Consider the following 14,716-nt stretch of genomic DNA (forward strand, 5'->3'; position numbering starts at 1 on the left):
GCGGAAGCTCTTAATAATCACCTGAGAATAAACATGCTTAAAACGTCAACAAAAAATGTTGGTGAGTTATAGGTTTAACCTATATATTATCAAATCATAATAATAGACCACAAGATTTTATATTTCAATATACATCCCATACATAGAGATAAAAACCATTCATATGGTGAACACCTGGTAACCGACATTAACAAGATGCATATAAGAATATCCCCTATCATTCCGGTAAATCCTTCGGACATGATAAAAATGAATTCGAAGTACTAAAGCATCCGGTACTTTGGATGGGGTTCCTTAGGCCCAATAGATCTATCTTTAGGATTCGCTTCAATTAGTAGATCGGTTTACTAATTCTTAGGTTACCAAGCAAAAGGGGCAAATTCGGCTTCGATCATTCACCCATATAATGTAGTTTCATTTACTTGTGTCTATTTCGTAAAACATTTATAAAACTGCATGTATTCTCATCCCAAAATATTAGATTTTAAAAGTGGGACTATAACTCACTTTCACAGATTTTTACTTCGTCGGGAAGTAAGACTTGGCCACTGGTCGATTCACGAACCTATAACAAATATGTACATATATATCAAAGTATGTTCAAAATATATTTACAATATTTTTAATACGTTTTACTGTTTTAAGTTTATTAAGTCAGTTGTCCTCGTTAGTAACCTACAACTAGTTGTCCACAGTTAGATGTACAGAAATAAATCGATATATATTATCTTGAATCAATCCACGACCCAGTGTATACATGTCTCAGGCTAGATCACAACTCAAAGTATATATATTTTTGGAATCAACCTCAACCCTGTATAGCTAACTTCAACATTACTGCATATAGAGTGTCAATGGTTGTTCCAAATAATATATATATGTGGGTCGATATGATATGTCAAAACATTTGCATACGTGTCTATGGTATCCCAAGATTACATAATATATTAGAATACGTGTATAATACGATATAAGTTAGCTAGGATATGATTTGTATAGAATTGTTAATATTTCCCGTAGCTACAAAAATCAAAAAATATCCAATCTTGTTTTACCCATAACTTCTTCATTTTAAATCCGTTTTGAGTGAATCAAATTGCTATGGTTTCATATTGAACTCTATTTTATGAATTTAAACAGAAAAAGTATAGGTTTATAGTTGGAAATATAAGTTATAAGTTGTTTTTGTAAGAGGTAGTCATTTCAGTCGAAAGAACGACGTCTTGATGACCATTTTGAAAAACATACTTCCACTTTGAGTTTAACCATGATTTTTGGATATAGTTTCATGTTCATAAGAAAAATCATTTTCCCAGAAGAACAACTTTTAAATCAAAGTTTATCATAGTTTTTAATTATCAAACCCAAAACAGCCCGCGGTGTTATTACGACGGCGTATGTCCAGTTTTACGGTGTTTTTCGTGTTTCCAGGTTTTAAATCATTAAGTTAGCATATCATATAAATATAGAACATGTGTTTAGTTGATTTTAAACGTCAAGTTAGAAGGATTAATTTTTGTTTGCGAACAAGTTTAGAATTAACTAAACTATGTTCTAGTGATTTCAAGTTTAAACCTTCGAATAAGATAGCTTTATATGTATGAATCGAATGATGTTATGAACATTATTACTACCTCAAGTTTTGTGGATAAACCTACTAGAAAAGAGATAAATGGATCTAGCTTTAAAGGATCTTGGATGGCTTGAAAGTTCTTGAAGTAGAATCATGACACGAAAACAAGTTCAAGTAAGATTTCCACTCGAAATAAGATTGTTATAGTTATAGAAATTGAATCAAAGTTTGAATATGAGTATTACCTTATATTAGAAAGATATCTTACTGTAAATAAGAAAGATTTCTTGAGGTTGGATGATCACTCTACAAGATTGGAAGTAAGCTAGCAAACTTGGAAGTATTCTTGATTTTATGAAACTAGAACTTGTAGAATTTATGAAGAACACTTAGAACTTGAAGATAGAACTTGAGAGAGATCAATTAGATGAAGAAAATTGAAGAATGAAAGTGTTTGTAGGTGTTTTTGTTCGTTGGTGTATGGATTAGATATAAAGGATATGTAATTTTGTTTTCATGTAAATAAGTCATGAATGATTACTCATATTTTTGTAATTTTATGAGATATTTCTTGCTAGTTGCCAAATGATGGTTCCCACATGTGTTAGGTGACTCACATGGGCTGCTAAGAGCTGATCATTGGAGTGTATATATCAATAGTACATACATCTAAAAGCTGTGTATTGTACGAGTACGAATACGGGTGCATACGAGTAGAATTGTTGATGAAACTGAACGAGGATGTAATTGTATGCATTTTTGTTAAGTAGAAGTATTTTGATAAGTGTCTTAAAGTCTTTAAAAAGTGTATGAATACATATTAAAATACTACATGTATATACATTTTAACTGAGTCGTTAAGTCATCGTTAGTCGTTACATGTAAGTGTTGTTTTGAAACCTTTAGGTTAACGATCTTGTTAAATGTTGTTAACCCAATGTTTATAATATCAAATGAGATTTTAAATTATTATATTATCATGATAATATGATGTATGAATATCTCTTAATATGATATATATACATTAAATGTCGTTACAACGATAATCGTTACATATATGTCTCGTTTCAAAATCATTAAGTTAGTAGTCTTGCTTTTACATATGTAGATCATTGTTAATATACTTAATGATATGTTTACTTATCATAATATCATGTTAACTATATATATATATATCCATATATATGTCATCATATAGTTTTTATAAGTTTTAACATTCGTGAATCACCGGTCAACTTGGGTGGTCAATTGTCTATATGAAACCTATTTTAATTAATCAAGTCTTAACAAGTTTGATTGCTTAACATGTTGGAAACACTTAATCATGTAAATAACAATTTCATTTAATATATATATATAAACATGGAAAAGTTCAGGTCACTACAGTACCTACCCGTTAAATAAATTTCGTCCCGAAATTTTAAGGAGTTGGAGGTGTTGACGTATCTTCTGGAAATAAATGCGGGTATTTCTTCTTCATCTGATCTTCTCGTTCCCAGGTGAACTCGGGTCCTCTACGAGCATTCCATTGAACCTTAACAATTGGTATCTTGTTTTGCTTAAGTCTTTTAACCTCACGATCCATTATTTCGACGGGTTCTTCGATGAATTGAAGTTTTTCGTTGATTTGGATTTTATCTAACGGAATAGTGAGATCTTCTTTAGCAAAATATTTCTTTAAATTCGAGACGTGGAAAGTGTTATGTACAGCCACGAGTTGTTGAGGTAACTCAAGTCGGTAAGCTACTGGTCCGATACGATCAATAATCTTGAATGGTCCAATATACCTTGGATTTAATTTCCCTCGTTTACCAAATTGAACAACGCCTTTCCAAGGTGCAACTTTAAGCATGACCATCTCTCCAATTTCAAATTCTATATCTTTTCTTTTAATGTCGGCGTAGCTCTTTTGTCGACTTTGGGCGGTTTTCAACCGTTGTTGAATTTGGATGATCTTCTCGGTAGTTTCTTGTATTATCTCCGGATCCATAATCTGTCTATCCCCCACTTCACTCTAACAAATCAGAGACCTGCACTTTCTACCATAAAGTGCTTCAAACGGCACCATCTCAATGCTTGAATGGTAGCTGTTGTTGTAGAAAAATTCTGCTAACGGTAGATGTCGATCCCGACTGTTTCCGAAATCAATAACACATGCTCGTAGCATGTCCTCAAGCGTTTGTATCATCCTTTCACTCTGCCCATCAGTTTGTGGATGATAGGCAGTACTCATGTCTAGATGAGTTCCTAATGCTTGCTGTAATGTCTGCCAGAATCTTGAAATAAATCTGCCATCCCTATCAGAGATAATAGAGATTGGTATCCCATGTCTGGAGACGACTTCCTTCAAATACAGTCGTGCTAACTTCTCCATCTTGTCATCTTTTCTTATTGGCAGGAAGTGTGCTGATTTGGTGAGACGATCAACTATTACCCAAATAGTATCAAAACCACTTGCAGTCCTTGGCAATTTAGTGATGAAATCCATGCTAATGTTTTCCCATTTCCATTCCGGGATTTCGGGTTGTTGAAGTAGACCTGATGGTTTCTGATGCTCAGCTTTGACCTTAGAACACGTCAAACATTCTCCTACGTATTTAGCAACATCGGCTTTCATACCCGGCCACCAAAAATGTTTCTTGAGATCCTTGTACATCTTCGCCGTTCCAGGATGTATTGAGTATCTGGTTTTATGAGCTTCTCTAAGTACCATTTCTCTCATATCTCTAAATTTTGGTACCCAAATCCTTTCAGCCCTATACCGGGTTCCGTCTTCCCGAATATTAAGATGCTTCTCCGATCCTTTGGGTATTTCATCCTTTAAATTTCCCTATTTTAAAACTCCTTGTTGCGCCTTCTTTATTTGAGTAGTAAGGTTATTATGAATCATTATATTCATAGATTTTACTCGAATGGGTTTTCTGTCCTTCCTGCTCAAGGCGTCGGCTGCCACATTTGCCTTTCCCGGGTGGTAACGAATCTCAAAGTCGTAATCATTCAACAATTCAATCCACCTACGCTGCCTCATATTCAGTTGTTTCTGATTAAATATGTGTTGAAGACTTTTGTGGTCGGTATATATAATACTTTTGACCCATATAAGTAGTGCCTCCAAGTCTTTAATGCAAAAACAACCGCGCCTAATTCCAAATCATGCGTCGTATAATTTTTTTCGTGAATCTTCAATTGTCTAGACGCATAAGCAATTACTTTCGTTCATTGCATTAATACACAACCGAGACCTTGCTTTGAGGCGTCACAATATATCACAAAATCATCATTCCCTTCAGGTAATGACAATATAGGTGCCGTAGTTAACTTTTTCTTCAATAACTGAAACGCTTTCTCTTGTTTATCCTTCCATTCAAATTTCTTCCCTTTATGCGTTAATGCAGTCAAGGGTTTTGCTATTCTGGAAAAGTCTTGGATGAACCTTCTGTAGTAACCAGCTAGTCCTAAAAACTGGCGTATGTGTTTTGGAGTTTTCGGGGTTTTCCACTTTTCAACAGTTTCAATCTTTGCCGGATCCACCTTAATACCTTCTTTGTTCACTATGTGACCGAGGAATTGAACTTCTTCCTACCAAAATGCACACTTTGAAAACTTAGCGTATAATTCTTCCTTCCCCAATACTTCTAACACCTTTCTCAAATGTTCACCGTGTTCTTGGTCATTCTTTGAGTAAATAAGTATGTCATCAATGAAAACAATGACAAACTTGTCAAGGTATGGTCCACACACTCGGTTCATAAGGTCCATGAACACAGCTGGTGCATTAGTTAAACCAAACGGCATGACCATAAACTCGTAATGACCGTAACGTGTTCTGAAAGCAACCTTTGGAATATCATCTTCTTTCACCTGCATTTGATGATACCCGGAACGTAAGTCAATCTTTGAATAAACAGACGAGCCTTGTAGTTGATCAAATAAGTCGTCGATTCTCGGTAGTGGGTAGCGGTTCTTGATGGTAAGTTTGTTCAACTCTCGGTAGTCGATACACAACCTGAATGTACCATCTTTCTTCTTGACAAACAAAACCGGAGCTCCCCACGGTGCTGTGCTTGGTCGAATGAAACCACACTCTAAAAGTTCTTGTAATTGGCTCTGAAGTTCCTTCATTTTGCTAGGTGCGAGTCTGTATGGAGCACGAGCTATTGGTGTAGCTCCCGGTACAAGGTCTATTTGAAATTCAACGGATCGGTGTGGAGGTAGTCCCGGTAATTCTTTCAAAAATACATCGGGAAATTCTTTTGCGACAGGAATATCATTGATGTTCTTTTCTTCAGAATTGACTTTCACGACGTGTGCTAGCACATCATAGCAAACTTTTCTTATTAGTTTTTGTGCCTTCAGGTTACTAATAAGATTTAACTTTGCGTTGCTCTTTTCTCCGTACACCATTAAGGGTTTTTCTTTTTCTCTATTCACATTTTTTGTAACAAACGATCTCTGCTTTCACTTCTTTCAACCAGTCCATACCGATTATCACATCAAAACTCCCTAACTCTACTGGTATCAAGTCAATCTTAAATGTTACGCTAACCATTTTAATTTCTCGATTCCGACATATATTATCTGCTGAAATTAATTTACCATTTGCTAATTTGAGTAAAAATTTATTATCCAAAGGTGTCAATGGGCAACTTAATTTAGCACAAAATTCTCTACTCATATAGCTTCTATCTGCACCCGAATCAAATAAAACATAAGCAAATTTATCGTCAATAAGAAACGTAGCTGTAACAAGCTCCGGGTCTTCCTGTGCTTCTGCCGCATTAATATTGAAAACTCTTCCACGGCCCTGCCCATTAGTATTCCCCTGATTCGGGCAATTTCTAATAATGTGGCCCGGTTTTCCACATTTATAACAAACAGCGTTGGTATTACTTGCTCCGACACTATTCGTTTCGACATTACTTGTTCCGGCATTATTTGCTCCCTTAGTTCTGTTAAACTTTGGTCTGTAGACCTCACACTTTGTCGCGCTATGACCATTTCTTTTACACCTGTTGCAAAATGTCGTGCAAAACCACTGGTGATTTTCTTCACACCTATGACATGGATGTTTTTGGTTTTTGTTGCCGTTGTTGTTATTGAGGTTGTTGTTGGGATTGTTATTGTTGTTGAAACGGTTGTTGTAGTTGTTGTTGTTGTTGTTGTTGGGATGTTTGTTGTAGTTATTGTTAGGATTGCGGTTATTGTTGCGATTGTTGTTGCGGTTGTTGGGATAGTTGTTGCGATTATGGTTGTAATTGTTATTGTTGTTGTACTGGTGACTCTTGTCACCGTTTTCCTCCCACTTCCTCTTGAGTTGTTTCATGTTGGTTTCTTCGGCCGCCTGCTCTTTAATTCTTCCCTCAATCTGATTTATGAGTTTATGAGCCATTCGACTTGCCTTCTGTATAGAAGCGGGCTCGTGTGAACTTACATCTTCTTGAATCCTTACTGGTAACCCTTTTACAAACGCGTCAATCTTCTCTTCTTCATCTTCGAATGCTCCCGGGCACAATAGGCACAACACTGTGAATCATTGTTCATATGTGGTAATGTCGAACCCTTGTGTTCGTAACTCCCTAAGTTTTGCCTTGAGTTTATTGACTTCGTTTCTAGGACGGTACTGCTCGTTCATCAATTGCTTGAATGCCGACCACGGTAGTGCGTAAGCAGCATTTTGTCCTACCTGTTCAAGATAGGTGTTCCACCACGTTAACGCAGTACCTGTGAAGGTATGCGTAGCGTACTTAACTTTGTCCTCTTCAGTACACTTACTTATGGAAAACACCGATTCGACTTTCTCGGTCCACCGTTTCAATCCAATTGGTCCTTCGGTTCCATCAAATTCCAAAGGTTTGCAGGCAGTGAATTCTTTGTAGGTGCATCCTACACGATTTCTTGCGCCGTTAGTTGCATTGCTAGATTCATCGTTATTGTTGGTATGTAGCGCAGCCTGTACTGCTGCTATGTTTGCAGCAAGAAAGGTACGAAACTCTTCTTTGTTCATACTCACGGTATGTCGAGTAGTTGGTGCCATTTTCTTCAAAAATAGCCAAAAGAAACGAGTTAATCATATAGAATATCAAGAGTAGTCAATAGTATTTCGTAGCGTAATATGAACTTATTTATAAAAGCTCTTTCTTCATATTAGCGTTTTATACTCTTTAATTTGGGTAGTACCTACCCGTTAAGTTCATACTTAGTAGCTAACATACCATTTCAACTATTACAATTCTATATGAAAAACTAATCACAAAAAAAATATATCATATTCAAACCTTTATACAATAACTTGCAAACTTACAATACAGCTAGTTTACATATAGCATGAAATATAGCACATAAAACTTTGATACAAAGTAGTTGCAAAGATAATTCTAGTTAATAAATAAGGCGTTCAGCAAAGGCAATAAAGACACGTAATTTATACATCCAGAAACAAGTCATGCATTCGGGTTTTAGTAATACCACTTCCCATCCTTGGTTTTGTGGAACATAACCGTTGTGACCGATAGTAAGACAATGTGTTGTAACTTCGTCAAAAGGATGAAGGTTACGTAATGACCAACAGTCTCGTAATAACCTAAAAACCTCATTTCTTACCCCAATTACCGACTCCGTCACTTGTGGGAACGTTTTGTTTAATAGTTGTAGCCCGATGTTCTTGTTCTCACTTTGGTGAGAAGCGAACATTACTAACCCGTAAGCATAACATGCTTCTTTATATTGCATGTTAGCCGCTTTTTCTAAATCACGAAGTCCTATATTCGGATATATTGAGTCAAAATAATTTCTTAACCCGTTGCGTAAAATAGCATTTGGGTTCCCCGCAATATATGCGTCAAAGTAAACACATCGTAACTTATGGATTTCCCAATGTGATATCCCCCATCTTTTGAACGAAAGCCATTTATAAATCAAGGCATTCTTGGAACGTTCTTCGAATGTCTTACAAACTGATCTCGCCTTAAATAGTTGTGCCAAGGAATTCTGACCGACTCTAGACAAGATTTCATCAATCATGTCTCCGAGTAGGTCTCTTAAAATATTGGGTTGTCTATCCATTTTGTGTTTTTATACTGTAAAATAGACAAGAGTTAGATTCATAAAAAAAATGCTTATTAATACAAGCAATTTTTACATATCTCATAAAGCATAAGCACACTATATTACATATATTACACCACATGAATACAACTATCTTATTCCGACTCGCTCGTTTCTTCTTCTTCGGTTTTGGTTTGTTTTGCCAAGTTTCTAGGGATATATGATGTTCCCCTAATACGAGCCGTCGTTTTTCACATTGGTTTAGAAAAACCTGGTGGTTCAGAGGTTCCCGGGTTATTGTCACAACTTAAGAAATACGGGTGTTGACGATACATATAAAGTTCATCGGGTTTGGAATCAAATTTCTCTATTTTTATGCCCTTTCCCTTATTGTTCTCTTTTGCCTTATTAAATTGTGTTGGGGTAATTTCTATAACATCATCGGAATCCTTGTCGGGATCCGATTCATCGGAGAATTGGTAATCCTCCCAATACTTTGCTTCCTTGGCGGAAACACCATTGACCATAATTAAATTTGGTCGGTTGGTTGAGGATTTTCTTCTACTTAACCGTTTTATTATTTCCCCCACTGGTTCTATTTCTTCTTCCGGTTCCGATTCTTCTTCCGGTTCCGATTCTTCTTCCGGTTCCGACTCTTCTTCCGGTTCCTCTTCGGGAACTTGTGAATCAGTCCACGAATCATTCCAATTTATATTTGACTCTTCATTATTATTAGGTGAGTCAATGGGACTTGTTCTAGAGGTAGACATCTATCACATAATATCAAACACGTTAAGAGATTAATATATCACATAATATTCACATGTTAAAAATATATAGTTTCCAACAAAATTTGTCAAGCAATCATTTTTCAAGTAAACACGGTCGAAGTCCAGACTCACTAATGCATCCTAACAAACTCGATAAGACACACTAATGCAAAATTCTGGTTCTCTAAGACCAACGCTCGGATGCCAACTGAAATGTCCCGTTCTTATTGATTAAAAACGTTCCATATTAATTGATTTCGTTGCGAGGTTTTGACCTCTATATGAGACGTTTTTCAAAGACTGCATTCATTTTAAAACAAACCATAACCTTTATTTCATCAATAAAGGTTTAAAAAGCTTTACGTAGATTATCAAATAATGATAATCTAAAATATCCTGTTTACATACGACCATTACATAATGGTTTACAATACAAATATGTTACAAAGAAATAAGTTTCTTGAATGCAGTTTTTACACAATATCATATAAGCATGGACTCCAAATCTCGTCCTTATTTAAGTATGCGATAGCGGAAGCTCTTAATAATCACCTGAGAATAAACATGCTTAAAACGTCAACAAAAAATGTTGGTGAGTTATAGGTTTAACCTATATATTATCAAATCATAATAATAGACCACAAGATTTCATATTTCAATATACATCCCATACATAGAGATAAAAATCATTCATATGGTGAACACCTGGTAACCGACATTAACAAGATGCATATAAGAATATCTCCTATCATTCCGGGAAATCCTTCGGACATGATAAAAACAAATTCGAAGTACTAAAGCATCCGGTACTTTGGATGGGGTTCGTTAGGCCCAATAGATCTATCTTTAGGATTCGCGTCAATTAGTAGATCGGTTTACTAATTCTTAGGTTACCAAGCAAAAGGGGCATATTCGGCTTCGATCATTCACCCATATAATGTAGTTTCATTTACTTGTGTCTATTTCGTAAAACATTTATAAAACTGCATGTATTCTCATCCCAAAATATTAGATTTTAAAAGTGGGACTATAACTCACTTTCACAAATTTTTACTTCGTCGGGAAGTAAGACTTGGCCACTGGTCGATTCACGAACCTATAACAAATATGTACATATATATCAAAGTATGTTCAAAATATATTTACAACTTTTTTGATACGTTTTACTGTTTTAAGTTTATTAAGTCAGCTGTCCTCGTTAGTAACCTACAACTAGTTGTCCACAGTTAGATGTACAGAAATAAATCGATATATATAATCTTGAATCAATCCACGACCCAGTGTACACACGTCTCAGGCTAGATCATAACTCAAAGTATATATATTTTTGGAATCAACCTCAACCCTGTATAGCTAACTCCAACATTACTGCATATAGAGTGTCTATGGTTGTTCCAAATAATATATATACATGGGTCGATATGATATGTCAAAACATTTGCATACGTGTCTATGGTATCCCAAGATTACATAATATATTAGAATACATGTATAATACGATATAAGTTAGCTAGGATATGATTTGTATAGAATTGTTAATATTTCCCGTAGCTACAAAAATCAAAAAATATCCAATCTTGTTTTACCCATAACTTCTTCATTTTAAATCCGTTTTGAGTGAATAAAATTGCTATGGTTTCATATTGAACTCAATTTTATGAATCTAAATAGAAAAATTATAGGTTTATAGTTGGAAATATAAGTTACAAGTCATTTTTGTAAGAGGTAGTCATTTCAGTCGAAAGAACGACGTCTTGATGACCATTTTGAAAAACATACTTCCACTTTGAGTTTAACCATGATTTTTGGATATAGTTTCATGTTCATAAGAAAAATCATTTTCCCAGAAGAACAACTTTTAAATCAAAGTTTATCATAGTTTTTAATTATCAAACCCAAAACAGCCCGCGGTGTTACTACGACGGCGTATGTCCAGTTTTACGGTGTTTTTCGTGTTTCCAGGTTTTAAATCATTAAGTTAGCATATCATATAGATATAGAACATGTGTTTAGTTGATTTTAAAAGTCAAGTTAGAAGGATTAACTTTTGTTTGCGAACAAGTTTAGAATTAACTAAACTATGTTCTAGTGATTTCAAGTTTAAACCTTCGAATAAGATAGCTTTATATGTATGAATCGAATGATGTTATGAACATCATTACTACCTCAAGTGTTTTGGATAAACCTACTTGAAAAGAGACAAATGGATCTAGCTTCAAAGGTTCTTGGATGGCTTGAAAGTTCTTGAAGTAGAATCATGACACGAAAACAAGTTCAAGTAAGATTTCCACTCGAAATAAGATTGTTATAGTTATAGAAATTGAATCAAAGTTTGAATATGAGTATTACCTTATATTAGAAAGATATCTTACTGTAAATAAGAAAGATTTCTTGAGGTTGGATGATCACTCTACAAGATTGGAAGTAAGCTAGCAAACTTGGAAGTATTCTTGATTTTATGAAACTAGAACTTGTAGAATTTATGAAGAACACTTAGAACTTGAAGATAGAACTTGAGAGAGATCAATTAGATGAAGAAAATTGAAGAATGAAAGTGTTTTTAGGTGTTTTTGTTCGTTGGTGTATGGATTAGATATAAAGGATATGTAATTTTGTTTTCATGTAAATAAGTCATGAATGATTACTCATATTTTTGTAATTTTATGAGATATTTCTTGCTAGTTGCCAAATGATGGTTCCCACATGTGTTAGGTGACTCACATGGGCTGCTAAGAGCTGATCATTGGAGTGTATATATCAATAGTACATACATCTAAAAGCTGTATATTGTACGAGTACGAATACGGGTGCATACGAGTAGAATTGTTGATGAAACTGAACGAGGATGTAATTGTATGTATTTTTGTTAAGTAGAAGTATTTTGATAAGTGTCTTGAAGTCTTTCAAAAGTGTATGAATACATATTAAAACACTACATGTATATACATTTTAACTGAGTCGTTAAGTCATCGTTAGTCATTACATGTAAGTGTTGTTTTGAAACCTTTAGGTTAACGATCTTGTTAAATGTTGTTAACCCAATGTTTATAATATCAAATGAGATTTTAAATTATTATATTATCATGATAATATGATGTATGAATATCTCTTAATATGATATATATATATATATATATATATATATATATATATATATATATATATATATATATATATATATATATACATTAAATGTCATTACAACGATAATCGTTACATATATGTCTCGTTTCAAAATCATTAAGTTAGTAGTCTTGCTTTTACATATGTAGTTCATTGTTAATATACTTAATGATATGTTTACTTATCATAATATCATGTTAACTATATATATATCCATATATATGTCATCATATAGTTTTTACAAGTTTTAACGTTCGTGAATCACCGGTCAACTTGGGTGGTCAATTGTCTATATGAAACCTATTTCAATTAATCAAGTCTTAACAAGTTTGATTGCTTAACATGTTTGAAACACTTAATCATGTAAATAACAATTTCATTTCATATATATATAAACATGGAAAAGTTCGGGTCACTACAGTTTAATACTTTGTTAATATTGACAATTTATATACATTCAATTTACTTCTCTATTTTTCTTAATAACAGTTTTAAATAACATGTTTTAAGTTTTCTTTTATAATAACCAAATCATATAATATTTCATTAATATAACTAATTTTAATACATAATTATTTATATGTATAGTTATTTATATTTACATTTCTATTTATGATTTAAGGTTCGTGAATCGTCGGGAATAGTCACAGGGTAATTTAGTATATTAAAATAGTTCATAAATTTTGAAACCCAACATTACAGACTTTGCTTATCGTGTCGAAATCATATAAAGATTAAGTTTAAATTTGATCAGAAATTTTCGGGTCGTCACAGTACCTACCCGTTAAAGAAATTTCGTCCCTAAATTTGATTGGGATCATCATGGCTGACAATAAGTATGTTTTCATGACCCATATGAGCTGAAAATTAGAGTTTTATCATCAGTGAGTAATATGGATAAAACAAATTTAATTATGTGAAGAGTATGAATGAAGTTATCACAAAAGAGTGAAATGAGAAAATAAAATTTCGTCATATCTTTTGACGTAGATAGGGTTGATTTCCGGAGTTCAAGGGATTTAGAGAAAATATTTGTAATAAGATTTGATTCTTCGGTAATTAAGGAAATAGGATCTTCTTTGGTTAAATACGATAATCTGTTTTGATTGCTCTGTCGGATATTTCACTATAAATCCACCCTCTTCATTTCCTTTATATTTTAGAGTTCCATCCTTTTGTGTTCTCTTCCCGACTTTAAGTCAACCGAATAATGGTCCAGAATTCATAGGTATGAAGTTTTGAATGAACATGACTAATGCTCTAAGAGAGATTGTAATAGCATGATCTTGATTGGTTAAGTTACCAGAATTCAAGAGAAAAGAAAGAATTATCAGGAAGATATGTTCTCGATATATTTGAAGATTCGGTAGAATGTAAGAGTCGTATAACATGGCACATGCTGACGTTATGAACTGTGAATCATCATGTTCCATTAGGAACTCAGCATGACTTACTGTAATATAATCACGTTGATCAAGTGTCATTATATTATACTAACTCATGCTTCAGTTCCCAACACTACTTCAAAAACACTCATATTTTAAATTCGAATTTTCAGAGTTTAGAAACTAAAACAGTTTCCTTTCTGATATAACACTGATATAGCGAAAAGATAGATGATTTCATATAAGGATAGTCATGAAAATATTTTCAGAAATATCGAGGATATTATAATGAAAGATACGATAATATCTTAGAATTTCTAATATCGAAGGATGATGAAGAAGATTTGTTCGTAAAGATTTAGAGTTAGGAGCAAGTTATTCATTAATGACCTCAGCAGATACTAAATCATTTGGATTCTTCGAAGGCAGGTTTAGTCTTTGTGATTTGTCCACAGCCTCCTTCATGATTTGCTCAATCCGTTTTCCAGTTTCAACATTTCTGAGCTTTGCCAACATACAATTCTTTATCATCAAACTTTTGGCTGTTAAGGTCGTTTACAGTTTTTGTTGCTTCATCAGCACTTTCTAACATTCAGAGAACTGATTCGTAAACTGGGTGCTGTTCAGAATTTCAGAATTGAAGATCATAATTCTAGGAAGTGAATGTTATATGTATACATATAACTGTTGTTGTAGACATACTATGAGATTCGAAATACTGATTGTTGATTCTCGATAATTGGTATGGCAATTCTCGTTACAAGATGCGGATGAGTACATGATAGGGTTTCAATGAATAAGTATAGTGATTTTTCGGAGAG

This window comes from Rutidosis leptorrhynchoides, chromosome 1, assembly GCF_046630445.1.
Source record: "Rutidosis leptorrhynchoides isolate AG116_Rl617_1_P2 chromosome 1, CSIRO_AGI_Rlap_v1, whole genome shotgun sequence".
In the NCBI taxonomy this organism is placed as follows: domain Eukaryota; kingdom Viridiplantae; phylum Streptophyta; class Magnoliopsida; order Asterales; family Asteraceae; genus Rutidosis; species Rutidosis leptorrhynchoides.